The 15,433-nt window shown below is 38.4% G+C and overlaps 1 pseudogene; it reads left to right on the plus strand.

Annotated features, from left to right (window-relative positions):
- Positions 1–2,028: 2,028 nt before the first annotated feature.
- Positions 2,029–4,407, plus strand: LOC116461404 (large ribosomal subunit protein eL13-like; annotated as a pseudogene).
- Positions 4,408–15,433: the final 11,026 nt, after the last annotated feature.

The following is a 15,433-nucleotide window of genomic DNA, read 5'->3' on the forward strand; positions in this document are numbered from 1 at the left end:
ATCTATAAGAGATGCACTTTACAAATAAAGACACAAATAAGTTGAGCATAAAAGGATGGAAAAAACATAAGCATAAGAAGGCAGGACTGACTATATTAACATGAGATAAAATAGATTTCAAGTAAAAAAAAGAGGAACATTTCAAAATGATAGAAGGATGACTTCAATAGAAAGATATGACAATCATAAATGTGTAAGTGTCTAATAACAGAGCTTCAAAGTAAATGGAGTGAAAAATAAATGGAGTGAAATTTGACAGAATGAGTTCATGTCTTTGCAGGGACATGGATGGAGCTGGAAGCCATCATTTTCAGCAAACTAACACAGGAACAGAAAACCAAACACCTCATGTTCTCGCTCATAAGTGGGAGTTGAACAATGGGAACACATGGACACAGGGAGGGTAACACCACACGCCGGGGCCTGTCGGTGGGTGAGGGGTAAAGGGAGGAGAGCATCAGGACAAATACCTAATGCATGGGGGGCTTAAAACCTAGATAATGGGTTGATAGGTGCAGCAAACCACCATGGCACATAAATACCTATGTAACAAATCTGCACATTCTGTACATGTATCCCAGAACTTAAAGTAAAATTAAAAAAAAAGATAAGCTTTGGCTAAGATTATCACTTTATGGTCATATCCTAAAAACTTTCCCCACATATTAGGAACAAAGTAAGGCGTTTTGCTTTCACCACTTCTATTCAGCATATAACAGTAGACTCACACTTGTAGTAAACGGATTTTTGACACAGGTACCAAGGAAATGCAATGGGAAAGGATAGCAACTTCAACAAATGGTGCTGGAAGATCTGGGTATGTATATGAGAAAACAAAAGCAAAACCAAACAAAACCACACACATTATGCATAAAAATAACTCAAGGTGAATCATAGATCTAAATGTAAGAGCTGAAATGATAAAACTTCTGGGAGAAATCATAGGTAAAAATCTTTGTGATCTGGAGTTAAGCAAAGAGGACTTAGCTCATTAAAAAGTGCAAATCAGAAAGGAACAAATTAATGAAATGAACTTCATAAAAATTAAAAACTTTTGCTCTTTGAATCACAAAGAAAATGAAATGGTAACCTGTATCCTGGAAGACAATATTTTCAAAACATATATGACAAAATGTATTTAGAAGATATAAAGAATTGTTACAGAGGCTAGCTGCAGTGGCTCACACCTGTAATCTCAGCACTTTGGGAGGCGGAGGTGGGAGGACTGCTTGAGCCCAGGAAGTTTGAGACCAACCTTGGCAACATGGTGAAACCCTGTCTCTACCGAAAATACAAAAATTAGCTGGGTTTAGTGGCAGTCGCCTGAAGTCCCAGCTACTCGGGAGGCTGAGGTGAGAAGATCGCTAGAGCCCGAGGAAGTTGAGGCTGCAGTGAGCCAAGTTCATGCCACTGCACTCAGCCTGGGTGACAAAGCGAGATCCTGTCTCAAAAAAAAAAAAAAATCTTACAAATCAATAACGTGAGGACAAACCAACTAAAAACGGGAAACACAGACACACCAATGCTTTTTAAGGATGTAAAATAATGCTGTCCGTAGTCACCAGGGAAATGCAAATTAACACCACAATGAGATAACACACTAGGATGGCTAAAATGAAAAAGACTGACAATACCAAGTATTGGCAAGAATATCGAGCTACGAGAGCTCACTCATAATTCTGAGACAGCTGCAAAGAGGTCCAGCCACTATAGACGGAAAAATTTGACAGTTTCTCGTAAAGTCAAACAGACGCTTATCATACAACCCCATCATTCTACTTCTAGGAATTTATCCAAGAGAAAGAAAAACTATATCTGCACAAAGACTCCTCCTCAAATGTTCTTTGCAGCCTTGTTCATAAGAGCTCCAAACCGGAAGCAACTGAAATGTTATTCATTTTTATTGCTGAGTAGTATTCTATGGTACAGATATCACAAAATGTCCATCAACCTTTGGACATTTTGTGATAAATGTACCATTGAGTACTACTCAGCAATAAAAATGAATAGCAGGGATATATCGCCAGCATGGGTATGTCTCAAGAACAATATGCTAAGTGAAAGGAGACAAACATAAAAGACAAATACTATGATCCAATGAATATGAAATTCTAGGAAAAATAAAATCATAGTGACAAAGAGATCAGAGCTGCCTGGGTCTGGAGGTTACAGGAAGGACTGAATGCAAAGGCGGGATATGACAGAAATTTTTAGGGGGATAAAAAGATTTTTTTATTGTTTTTTTTTTTTTTTTTTTTGAGACAGAGTCTCACTTTGTTGCCCAGGCTGGAGTGCAGTGGCACTATCTCGGCTCACTGCAAGTTGTGCCTCCTGGGTTCACACCATTCTCCTGCTTCAGCCTCCCGAGTAGCTGGGACTATAGGCGCCCGCAACCACGCCCGGCTAATTTTTTGTATTTTTAGTAGAGACGGGGTTTCACTGTGTTAGCCAGGATGGTCTTGATCTCCTGACCTCATGATCCGCCCATTTCGGCCTCCCAAAGTGCCGGGTTTACAGGCGTGAGCCACCACGCCTGACCAAAAAGGTTTTTTAATTATGATAGTGATTACATGACTACAGATCATTGCCAAAACTCACGAAAATACACATGTAAAATGGGTGAATTTTGTTGTATGTAAAATATACATCAACAATAAAAAAGAAAAACTTTAAAAACTTCCCTTTCTATGTAAGCTAATTAAACACTAATTATTTTGTATTTAAAAATTAGGTAATTTAGCCACCCGAAGCTAAGAATTGGATAGGAGCGCTAAGAGAGACTCTCTCAAGGCATTCTGGACCTTAGTGGGTGTGTAAGGCAGTAGCTCTCCAAGTCTTAATGGTGGGTGGCATGGCAGAGAGACAGCTCTAGAGGCTCAGAAACCCAGGAAAGGTCCTGGAACGTGAAGAGAACTCCCCAGCAACTGAAAACCTTGTACGAGGGCTGTAAAGAAGACAAATCTTGGTTGGGTGCAGTGACTCAAGCCTGTTATCCCAGCACTTTGGGAGGCCGAGATGGGTGGATCATTTGAGGTCAGGAGTTCGAGACCAGCCTGGCCAATGTGGTGAAACCACGTCTCTATGAAAAATACAAAAATTAGCCAGACATGGTGGTGTGTGCCTGTAATCCCAGCTATTAGGGAGGCTGAGGCAAGAGAATCATTTGAACCCAGGAAGTGGAGGTTGCAGTGAGCCGAGATGACACCACTGCATTCAAGCCTGGGCGACAGAGTGAGACTCCGCCTAACAAAAAAAAAAAAAAAAAAAAAAAAAAAAAAAGAAAGAAAGAAACAAACAAAAACCCAAAATCTCCCATAGTGTAGAATGTTGTTGAAATGACAATAAGATCTCCCGAATCTCAACAGGGCTCAGGGCCCAAAGTCCTGACCTATCCTCAACATATTTAAAACCAATGGTGAACTGAATGAAGCTAAGACTGCAATAAAGCCCAGACATGGTTCAACTAGCATCAGAGAGACTAAGACCCCTTTCCACTCCAGCAGTGGATGAAGAAAAAACATGCCCTTTTCTAGAGGCAAATATTGGTTATTTTTTTCTCTACTGTTCTTTTATACAAAATGTCTGATGTATAGAAGAAAATTATATGACATATGAAGAAGCAAGGGAAAAAAAGTTAAAACATAACACATTAAATGAAAACAGATCCAGCAATGTCTCAGAAGTGAGCATTATCACACAAAAATGCTGAAGGTTACAGCAGAAAAGGTGGACAGTATGCATGAAGAGATGGTTAAGACATATAAACTCTAAAAAGAAGCAAAAAGAATTGTTTCTGCTCAGCAGGTCTCCTGTGGAGTAGGGTTGTAGGCAGCCATCATGCCCAGCTGGATGGCATGATCCTGAAGACTCACTTCCATAAGGATTGGCGCAGTGTGTGGCTACTTGGTTCAACCAGCTGGCCTAGAAGATCTGCAGACTCAAAGCCAGGCAAGCAAAAGCATGCCCTGCATCTGGACCCATCCAGCCTGTAGTAAGATTCCCCACGATAAGGTATCACATCGAAGTATGAGCTGGCAGAGCGTTCAGCTTGGAAGAGTTAAGGGTGGCTGGCATCCATAAGAAGGTAGACTGGACCATTGGCATCTCTATGGATCCAAGAAGGTGGAACAAGTCCACTGGGTCCCCGGTATCCAATGTGCAATGGCTGAAGGAGTACTGCTGTAAGCTTGTCCTTTTTGCCAGGAAGTCCTTGGGCCCCAAGAAGGGAGACAGTTCTGTGAAGAGTTCAAATTGGCCACCCAACTGAAAAGACCACTAAGGCCCATACAGAACGTCTACAAGAAGGAGAAAACCAGAGCCATCTTTGAGGAAGAGAAGAACTTCATAGTATTTTCCAGTCTTCACATGGCCCACACCAATGCCCAAATGAAAATGCTAGAAATTTAAAAAATACAATATCAGCAATGAAGAGATTTGTCAGATATACTTAACTGAAAGCTGAGCAGAGCCAAGGTAAAGCGAAGTGAACTTGAAGATAGGTAAAGAAAAAATATCTAAACTGAAACGCAAAGACAGAAAAACGTAGAGACCTTAGAGACCCCAGAAGATGAGAAGAGAGTGAATGTGTCAGAAGAAATATTTAAAGAGGAAATAGCTAATTTTCTCCCCATATTAATGAAAGACATTAACCCAAAGGTTTAAGAAGCTTAGTGAGCCCCCAGCAAAATGAACACAAAGAAAACTACATGTAGGTCCATCAGAGTTAAATTGCTAAAAACCAAAGATAAAGAGCAAATCTTCAAAGCAACTAGAGAAAAAAGGACACATTGCATACAGGAGAAAAATAACACAAATAATACCTAATACTGTACCACTGGAGAACAAAAGTCAGCGAAATGTTAAAAGTGGATCATCTTAAAAGTGCTTAAAGTTAAAAAGGAAGTTTACCAACCTAGAATTCTACATCCAGTAAAAATAGGTTTCTAAAAAGAAGGTCAAATAAAGACATTTTCAGATAGAAAAAAGCTGAGATAATGTATCTCCAAAATATCTGCACTAGCCAAAAGAAACACTAAAAGAAAATCTTTTCGGACTGAGAGAAAATGATACATGATGGAGCACCAGAAAGTTTCAATATTCAGATAAATGTAAAATATCTTTATAGATGTCCTTATTTTATATAATTTTTTAAAAGTTAATTGAATATTTTAAAAATAGCAAGATATTGTGGAGTTGATATCATATATACAAGTAACACACATGTATAAAAGGAATTATGGTGTAAATTTATTATACTAATAGTAAAATAGTTTAATATTATTAAAAAATAGATTGAGATACCTTAAAATGTATATTGTGAATCAGTCACTGAAAATAGCACAAAGAAATATAATTAAAGTCAATAGTAGAAATAAAAGAGAAAGCCAAAAAATATGTGATTTACCCAAAAGAATGTAGAGAAGGAGGAACAAAGAACAAATGAGATGAATAGAAAACAAATACCAAGGTAGTAGATTTAAACCCCATCATATCAATAACTACATTAAAAGTAAATGAACTAACCACTCCAATTAAAAGGTAGAGATTGTTATACTGGATTCAGAAAACAAGATTCAATATAATTTGTTCACAAGACACACTTTAATTATGAAGACAGACAGACAAGTAGGAAAGGACATATACTAACATAAGATAATGAAAGCTGATATGGAAATATTAGTATCACACAAAATATACTTGAAGACAAAGAGCACAATGAGAGTGCTGTAGTCTTGAGTGAATATTTCACAATAAAAGGGTAAATTAATCAAGAAGATATAACAATCACTTCTTCACCCATTGGCTGAGATCAAGTGAAGAAGATATAACAATCCCAAACGAGTAGGCACCTGACAATAGAGCTGTGAAATACATGGAACAAAAATTGACAGAATGAAAGGGAGAAATAGACAAATCCACAATCATGGCAGATATTTTAACACAGTCATTCAGTAATCGATAGAAAAACTGGACAAAAAAGTCGATAAGGAAGTAGATGATGTCAAAAACATCAACCAATTTGACCTGACATTTATAGAACAAACAACAACTGCAGACTACATGTCTTTTCAAGTGCACATAGAACATTCACAAAAATGAACTATAACCTGGGCCATAAAACAAAAGCCTCAATAAATATCAAAAGATTGGTTTACATAGAATATATTCTCTTAACCACAAAGGTATTAAATTACAAATCAATTACAAAAAGATATCCATAAAACACCAAAATATTCCAAAATTAAGAAACACACTTTTAAATTAATCATGAGATAAATAATAAATAACAAGAGATATTTGAAAATATTCTTAAATGAGTGATAATAAACACCATACTTCTGAGATTTGCTAAAAAATGTTTACAGAGAAATTTATAGCTTGAAATGTATTAGAAATTATATTGTAAAAGGGATAAAATCAGTCATTTAAACACCTAACTTAAGAAACTAATAAAATAGGAGCCAATAAAATCAAAGAAAATACAAGAAAATTTAAAAATAAGAGCAGAAATAAATGAAGTAGTAAACAAATAATTGAGAAAATGGACATAATCAAAAGTTTATAAAGAGACAAACCTCTAGCAAGACTGATCAAGAAATCTTAAAGGAAAACACAAATTGTCAATATTAGAAATGAAAGCAAGGACATCAGAATTATCTGGCAGATATTAATGTGATATTTGATCAACTTTATGTTATACATTTGACAACTTATATGAAATGGAAAAATTTATTGTAAAATGCAAGTTAACAAAAATGACACAAGAAAACTAGAAAATCTAAATAGCTCCAAGCTACAAGAAAATTGGATTCATAGTCAAAAGCACTTCTTTAAAGAAAACTCTAGGCCCAGATGGTTTCACAGGTGAGTTTCATCAAACAATTAAGGAAGAAATAATACACATGATTCACAAAGTCTTTCAGAAAACAGGAGGAGAAAATACTTCCCAACTCATTTTATGGGGCTAGTATTACCTGATCCCAAAGGAGAAAATTATATCACAAGAAAAGAAACTTACAGAACAGTATTCCTCATAAAGATGCAAATCCTTAATAAAATTTTTCAAATTAAATCAAGTAATATACGAAAAAGATGACATAGCATGCCTAAATGGGGATTGACTTGGGAATGTAAAAGTAGATTTCACATTAGAAAAATCAATGTAATTTGCCACCTTAACAGAATCAAGGAGAAAATTCATATGATCACCTCAATATATGTAAAAATCATCTGGCTAATTCAATACTCATCCATGATAAAAACTCTCAGCAAACTAGGAATAGAAGGAAACTCCTCAGTCTAATAAAGGGCATTTATCTATGTAAAACCTACAACACTCACCACACTTTGTGGTGAAAGAGTGAATGCTTTCTTCTGTGATTGGGAACAAGGCAAAGATATCCCTTCTCACTGCTTCTAATCAGCATCATATCAGATGCCCTAAGCAATGGAATAAGACAATAAAAAGAAGAGGAAAAAAAAGGCATAGAGATTGGAAAGGAAGAAGGGAAACTGTTGTCTTTATAAGTAACAATTGTTTACATGGAAACCTTTATGGAATCTATAAAGGAGCTACTAAGACTAAAATGTAAACTTAGCAAGCTTAAAGGATAAAAGTCAATATAGAAAAATATACTAGCAACCAACAACTGAAAAATAAAAATTTAAAATACTATTTATAATAGTATGAAAAAACATAAAGTATCTAGAAATAAGCCTAACAGATTTGTGAGAGGTCTACCCTTAAAACTGTAAAGAACTTAAAGAATATCAATTAAATGGAGAGAAATATACAATATTCATGGATTGGAACACTCTAGATTGTTAAGTTGTTTATTCTTCCTAAATTGATCTGTAGAGTAAACACAATTCTTATCAAAATTGCAACAGTCCTTTTTGGAGAAACTGAGACACAAAATTGCAACAGTCCTTTTTGGAGAAACTGAGAGACTGATTCTACAACTTACATGGGAATACAAAGGCTCTAGAATAACTAAGACAATCTGGAGGAAGAATCCTGGAGAACTTACACTGGTTTCAAGATTTAATTTAAAGAAAGCTGTGGTAATCAAGACAGTACAGTATTGGCACAAGGATGGCTAAATAGATTAATGAAACAAAATAGAAAATCCAGAAATAGATTCACACTTTTATGGTCAATCAACTTTTTACCAAGTTGTCAAGTCAATTCAATGGAGGAAAATAACATCTTTTTGACAAATGATGCCAGAACAATTGAACATCTGTATGGAAGAAACAAATGGAACCTTGAGTTCTATCTCACTCCATACACAAAACTGAATTCCAGCTACATCATAGACCTTAATGCAAAACCTATAACTGTAATGCTTCTGGAAGAAAACCCTGGGGAGGAGGGAAAATGATTTCTTGAGAGCTTGTTTGGAGGCTTTAGCAGAGGAGCACAATTACTCGTATACCCTTGACCGAAGACTGGTCCGCCTCTATGAGGGATGGCCGTCCTCTTCGACTGAGTGTGCAGCTTTAGGAGTGACACACAGGGAGTGGTGAGGGAGGAAGGGACACTTGCCTAGCCAGCCAGATCAGCCGAATCAACCCTGCCAATCAATGAGGTGACAGATTTCACAGCCAGATCACCCTCACATCTGGGAAACTAATTTCTTGTGGAGGACATGAAAAGCGCTAATTGTATTTTAAAAATAGATACATTGAAGCCGGGCACGGTGGCTCACGCCTGTAATCCCAGCACTTTGGGAGGCCGAGGTGGGTGGATCACAAGGTCAGGAGATCGAGACCATCCTGGCTAACACAGTGAAACCCCGTCTCTACTAAAAATACAAAAAATTAGCTGGGCGTGGTGGCAGGTGCCTGTAGTCCCAGCAACTCGGGAGGCTGAGGCTGGAGAATGGTGTGAACCCGGGAGGCGGAGCTTGCAGTGAGCCGAGATCATGCCATGGCACTCCAGCCTGGGCGACAGAGTGAGACTCGTCTCAAAAAAAAAAAAAAAAATACATTGAAATACATCAAAATTTAAAATTTATGTTTATTTGTAATACCCCCAAACTACAAACAACTTCAAATGGCCATCAACAGATTAATGGATAAAAAATGGTGGTACGCCCATGAAGTGGAATGCTATTCAGCACAAAGGAATGAACTATTGACACACACATGGTTGAAATTAGGTGGAGTAAAAGATGCCAGATACAAAATAGTAATCTGTATGATTACATTTATGTGAAATTCTAGAATAGGCAAAACTCATCTTTGATGATAGAAATAGTGGTTGGCTGGGGCCGGGGGACGTTGACTGAAAGAAGCATGGGAGAACTTTCCAGGTGGGGCCTTGGAAATGTTCTATATCTTATTTAGGTGCTGGTTTGTTATGTGTATATAAATGTAAAAATTTGTTGAACAGAACATTTAAGAACTGTGCATTTGATTACATAAATTTATACCAATATAAATCATGCCTTAAAGTTTAAAACCTATAAAACAGGTAGCATTATATATCATTTTCAAGGTGAAGAAACTGAGGCTTAGAGAGTTTAGGTAATTTGCCCAAGATCCCACGGTTAGGAAGTGGTAAGGGTGGGACACAAATCCTAACTTTCCTGAAACCCAAACCACCGCCCATGTACTTATGTTTCCTGCCGCTTCTCTCTTCCAGTATAAATAAAAGCATAAATAAGTGGCCAAATCCCTTAAATCCAAGGGTAGGTTTATTTTATTTTACTATTTTATTTTTTTTTAGAGATGAGGTCTCACTCTGTCACCCAGGCTGCAGTGCAGTGACACGACCTTAACTCACTGCATCCTCAAACTCCCGGGTTCAGGTGATCCTCCTGCCTCAGCCTCCCAAATAGCTGGGACTACACCAGCATTCCCAGTCAAATTTTTAATTTTTTTTTTTGGAGAGAAGATCTCTCTGTGTTGCCCAAGCTGGTCTCAAACTCCTGGGTTCAAGTGATCCTCCTGCCTAGGTAGGCCCCAAAGTGCTGAGATTCCAAGCATAAACCACCACATCTAGCCTCAAAGGGTCTTTAATATATCTGCATTTGGCTATAACGTGCATCGAGATTGATCTCAGGGGAAATTCCATGGACTTTACAGGCCCTATATTTTGATGCATTTTATTCTAATAAGCTTAATTTCTAAATGTTTGTAACTGAAGGAAAAGTGCACATTAGCCATCAGAACTCCAACAGGGGGACCAGAAACAAAACAAAACTATTTCTAGCAAAGCAGCCACCAATACTTTTGGAATATCAAACCAGATGGCTCCCAACTTGAGCTGAATGCACTCAGACATAACCCTTGGCTGAGTCCAGAGTCTGCCAACCGATCTGTTATGCCTTCTCTGGCTTCACCTTTCCACATCTGGCTCCTGTGCGTCCAGGAAGAATTGTTCAGAGAGAACCAAATAAAACAATTGTACATGATATTTTAGACACAAAGATGCAACACACAGAAATTATCCTCGCTCACTCCCTTAGGTGTTGCTAAAAGGGTACCACCTGTATTAATTTTGCCCTTTAGCATGTTTATGATCTAGCAAAGAAAACTTCTTTCCTTTTGTCCTCTCTACACCACTTCTCCCTGACAAAGATTATGAAATGGGGGGATTTGGACCCCATAGGATGTGCTGGGAACACACTCCAGTTTGGAGAAAGAACTTCCGGTACTTGATTCCTCATAAGCTAGCAACAGCTGGCATTTGTGAGATTTACTCATCAAATGGTAAGAAACGCCCCTATAAGAGCTGAAATTCAGGACTCAGCAATGTGAGATTCTCAAAAGGATCAAGGAAACGCGCCTCAAACTATAAATCTGAAATCCAGAGTCCTGTGAAGAGTGAATTACCTTCCACAATGCTAGAGGAAGGGAACTTTTTCAGGCACAGTGAAAAATCCACATAGCAAAAGCTGGAAACAAAGGAAGCAGGAAAAGAAAACGCACAAACACCCACAAACAGAAAGCCTCTTGTTTTATCTTCATGACAGAAGTCAAACCAAACGTGTCAGTTGCAACAATACATCCAAGCAATAGATATTAAAAATAAACTTTTCAAAGACTCTTTAATAACAAGGAAAGAAACACTTAATTTAATAGTAAGCCAAACAGCAAGCAATACACTTTTAAAAAAAGAAAGACTTCTCTCTATGGTTAGAAGAAAATAAGAAAATATATCAAAATATTTAATAGTGTTTATCTCCAGGTAGTGAGATTTTGGATGATGTCAATTTTCTTCTTTGAAACATTGTGTAATTTCCAAGAATTCTACAATAAGTCTGCATTTGCAATACTCTTGGCCTCAAGGTAATGGAAAGTCAGACCATTGGTGCCTTCAAGCATGAGGCTATTTTTGTTCATTTATAAGAATCTGAAGGTTAGTGGCCTCAGGGCTGGTCTGGCCCCTCAACAGCGTCATCAAGGACCCAGGCTCTTCTGTCTTTCTGCTCCATCCTCTTCATTGTATTGGCAGTTGTCGTCAGGCTGCTTGTCTCATGAACATGGAATGGCTGCCACAGCTCCTGGCATCATGGTCTCATTCAAAGACAAGAAGGATATGTGTGACCAGGGCTGGGGCAGAACTTCAGTCTTGCTTTTTATCAGGATACAAAAACTCCTTCCTAAAAGTTTCCACATCAAACTTATTTTACTTTTTTTTTTAATTTTTATTTTTGAGATGCAGTGTCGTTCTGTCACCCAGGCTGGAGTGCAGTGGCGAGATCTCAGCTCACTGCAACCTCCCAGGTTCAAGCGATTCTCATGCCTCAGCCTCCCAAGTAGCTGGAATTACAGGCATGCACCACCATGCCGGTTAATTTTTGTGTTTTCATTAGAGACAGCATTTAAACATGTTGGCCAGGCTGGTCACGAACTCCTGACCTCAAGTGATCCACCCACCTCAGCCTCTCAGTGTTGGGATTATAGGCGTGAGCCACCGTGTCCAGCCTATTTTTACTTTTAATTGGCCATAGCTAGATCACATGACTACCCTATACATCTTCCCTGAGATCAGGAGAATTCTGGCCAATACATAAACAAAAATGGGTTATGTTGGTAGAGAAGGAGAAGGAATTGCTTCAGACACTTACAGAGTCTGCCCCAAGTGATAATGAAAAGGGCAGAATACAAATAGTAAGCTGGGAGATGTTTCTCATAGATAGACAGATAGAGAGACAGAGAGATGTGTAGATTCATGCCCCGCCTCTGAACTCCCTTACCCAAGTATGTGTGAATGCGTATTGCCAAAAGAAGACTGGAAGGAAAGTCATTAAAATGTTATAGTGTTTTCCAGGGTAGGGAGATTTGGGGACATGTTAATTTTCTTTTCTCTCTCTCGCTATATATATATATACATCTGTAATTTTCAAGGTCTCTATGATAAGCATAATTCCAAAATTAATTTTTTAATTAGAAAAAAAATATTAATTTAAGACAGTCCTGAGATTGGTGGTTTTACTGTCACCTCTTTATACATCCTGTACATCTATATCTTATTATAAATACACTGCTGAGTGCAGGGTTTTATACATATTATTTCCTTTAATCCTCACAAAAACCTTATGAGGTTGATACCATTATTGGTCCCATTTTTCATATAAGGAAACGAAAGCTCAGAGAAGTTAAGTCCAAGCCAGGATTCAAACCAGTCCATCTGATTCCAAAGCCTGAACTTCTAATCACAGCACTGTCCCATAATGTAATCTTTATACTGGTAACTTCCTTATTCCCATTCCTGTTTTTTTTATAATTTTGCTACTTAAATATGCAAGTGTACAGAATGTATAATACTATGTTCCATGTTTCAGAAACACTTTATAAATTATATTATCCAATACGTATCTTTTGAAACTTGCTTTTTATATTTGCCACTGATTTTGAGACATGTCTCTCTTGATACACGGTCCTTCTCTGCCAGTTAATGTTCATTTACATACAGTGGTATATTTTTTCCATTCTCCTGGACATTCAGAGTCTCCTCCCACCCTCAGTTTTTTGCGATTATAAACAACACTGCAATGAACATCTTTATGCAGGTATCCTGGGACCCACGTAGAAGACAGAACTAGGAATGGAGCTGCTGGGTCCTGGATATAAGATAATGACAGGCTGATCTTCTACCAGTGGCTTGTGACAACTGCTCTTAGTCCACATGCTTGTGAATATTTGGTATTGTCAAATAGATTATTTTATATTATTGAATAACTTTAGAATTAAAAGATAACCTCAAAGTTTAAAAAAAACCCACAAAATTCTTACCTTTAAAAATATTCGGGGCTTATTACGTCATTGAATGACGCTCCTAATCAGGCTGAGAGCTTGTCGAAGTAGGCAGTTTTTGAAAATCTTACATATAATAAAATGTGCACATTTAAAGTTATAGTTCAATGAGGTTTGTTTGTTTGTTTTGAGACAGAGTCTTGCTCTGTCACTCAGGCTGGAGTACAGTGGCGTGGTCTTGGCTCACTGCAACCTCCACCTCCCAGGTTGGATAGATTATCCTTCCTCAGCATCCCAAGTAGCTGGGACTACAGGCGTGCACCACCAAGCCCAGCTCATTTTTTTTTTTGTATTTTTAATAGAGATGAGGTTTCACCACGTTCACCAGGCTGGTCTTGAACTCCTGACCTCAGGCAATTCACCTGCCTTCGCTGCCCAAAGTGCTGGGATTACAGGCATGAGCCATGGTGCCTGGCCTTTGTTTTCTTTTTTCTTTTCTTTTTTTTTGAGGCAGAGTTTTACTCTTGTTGCCCAGGGTGGAGCACAATGGCGCGGGTGGTCTCAAACTCCTGGCCTCAGGTGACCTGCCTGCCTCGGCCTCCCAAAGTGCTGGAATTAACAGGCGTGGGCCACCATGCCTAGCCAGTTCGATGAGTTTTGACAAATGCCTACATCTGTGAAAACACCACCACACTTAAGATACAGAACGCTTGCCTTAGCTCAAGAAGTGACCTGTGCCTCTCCCAGCCAATCCTTACTGCCATTCCTGGTCCCCAGAAATCATGGTCTGGGTTCTGTCACTACGGCTTGGGTTTGTCGTTTCTAGAGCTTCATAGAAAAGGAATCACACAGTATCTACTCTCGTGGGCCTGACTTTTTCAGTTCAGGATTCTTTTGAGATTCACCCATGTTATTGCATGGATCCGAAGTTCTTTCCTTTTCATGGCTGAGTGGTATTCCATTGTGTGGATATACAGCTGTTCCCCTTTATCTGCAGTCTCAGTTACCTGAGGCCAACTGAGGTCCAAAAATACTAAATGGAAGATCCCAGAAATAAACAGCTTCTAAGTTTTAAATTGCATGTTGCTTTGTGTAGTGTGATAGAAATCTCACGGCGCCCTGCTCCTTCCCGTCCAGGTTGCGAATCATCCCTTTGTCCAACATGTCCACGCCGTAGACACTTCCTGCACGTTAATCACTTAGCAGTTGTGTTGGTTATGAGATCAACTGTGGCAGTAATGCAGTGCTTATTTTCAAAGAACCCTCATTTTACTTCGTGATGGCCGCAAAGCATAAGGGGTAGTAGTGATGACAACAATTCAGATAGGCAGAAGAGAAGCCAGAAAGTGCTTCCTTTAAGTAAAAATGCGAAAGTTCTTGACTTAGGAAGAAAAGAAAAAAAAATTGTGTGCTGAGATTGCTAAGATCTACGATAAGGATGGATCTTCGATATGTGAAATGGTGAACATTATATTATTATAATTGTTCTATTTTATTATCCGTTATTGTTATCTTACTGTGCCTAATTTATAAATTAAACTTTATTATAGGCGTGTATAGGAAAACACGGTGTATATAGGGTTCAGGACTGACTGAGGTTTCAGGCATCTGCTGAGGATCTTGGAATGTATCCCCCAGGGATAAGATGGGACTCCTTTGCCATGGTGAGGGTGAGCTTGTCCATTGACTAGGTGATGGACATCGGGCTTGTTCTACTTTTTGATTACTATGAATCATGCTGCTATGAATATTTCATGGGCAAGTCTTTGGGTGGATGTATGTTTTCGTTTCTTTTGGGTAGATATTTAGAAACAAAATTGCTGTGTCATCAGGGGGAGGTGTGTTTAAAACGAGGACTTTGTGACATCTATCCTAGTAGTTGCATGGCCTGGCACAGGACGTGCCTGGCCTCTGGTGGGTAGACAAGTGAAATCTTCCTGAAGTGAGAGGAGAGAGGGAAGAAAACTTGGAAGAAAGGTGGAAGGAAGAAATGAAGGAAGAAAAAGGACAGTGAGAGGGAGGAATATGGATTTTCGTCTAATAGGAGGAGCCATTCTAAGAGAATTATTCAAAGCCGAAATGAACCTCCTTGAAAGGTTTTAAACAGAAGCTGGGTGACCATTTGGTTGGGGGATGTTGAGAGAAAGAGTCCTCAAAAGGTGCCTGAGCTAAAGAATTCTTAAGATCCCTTTCACCCACGTCCCCCTGAACAGCTGAATCATCA

The sequence above is a fragment of the Hylobates moloch genome, unplaced genomic scaffold (genome assembly GCF_009828535.3).
Source record: "Hylobates moloch isolate HMO894 unplaced genomic scaffold, HMol_V3 SCAFFOLD_21, whole genome shotgun sequence".
Classification (NCBI taxonomy): domain Eukaryota; kingdom Metazoa; phylum Chordata; class Mammalia; order Primates; family Hylobatidae; genus Hylobates; species Hylobates moloch.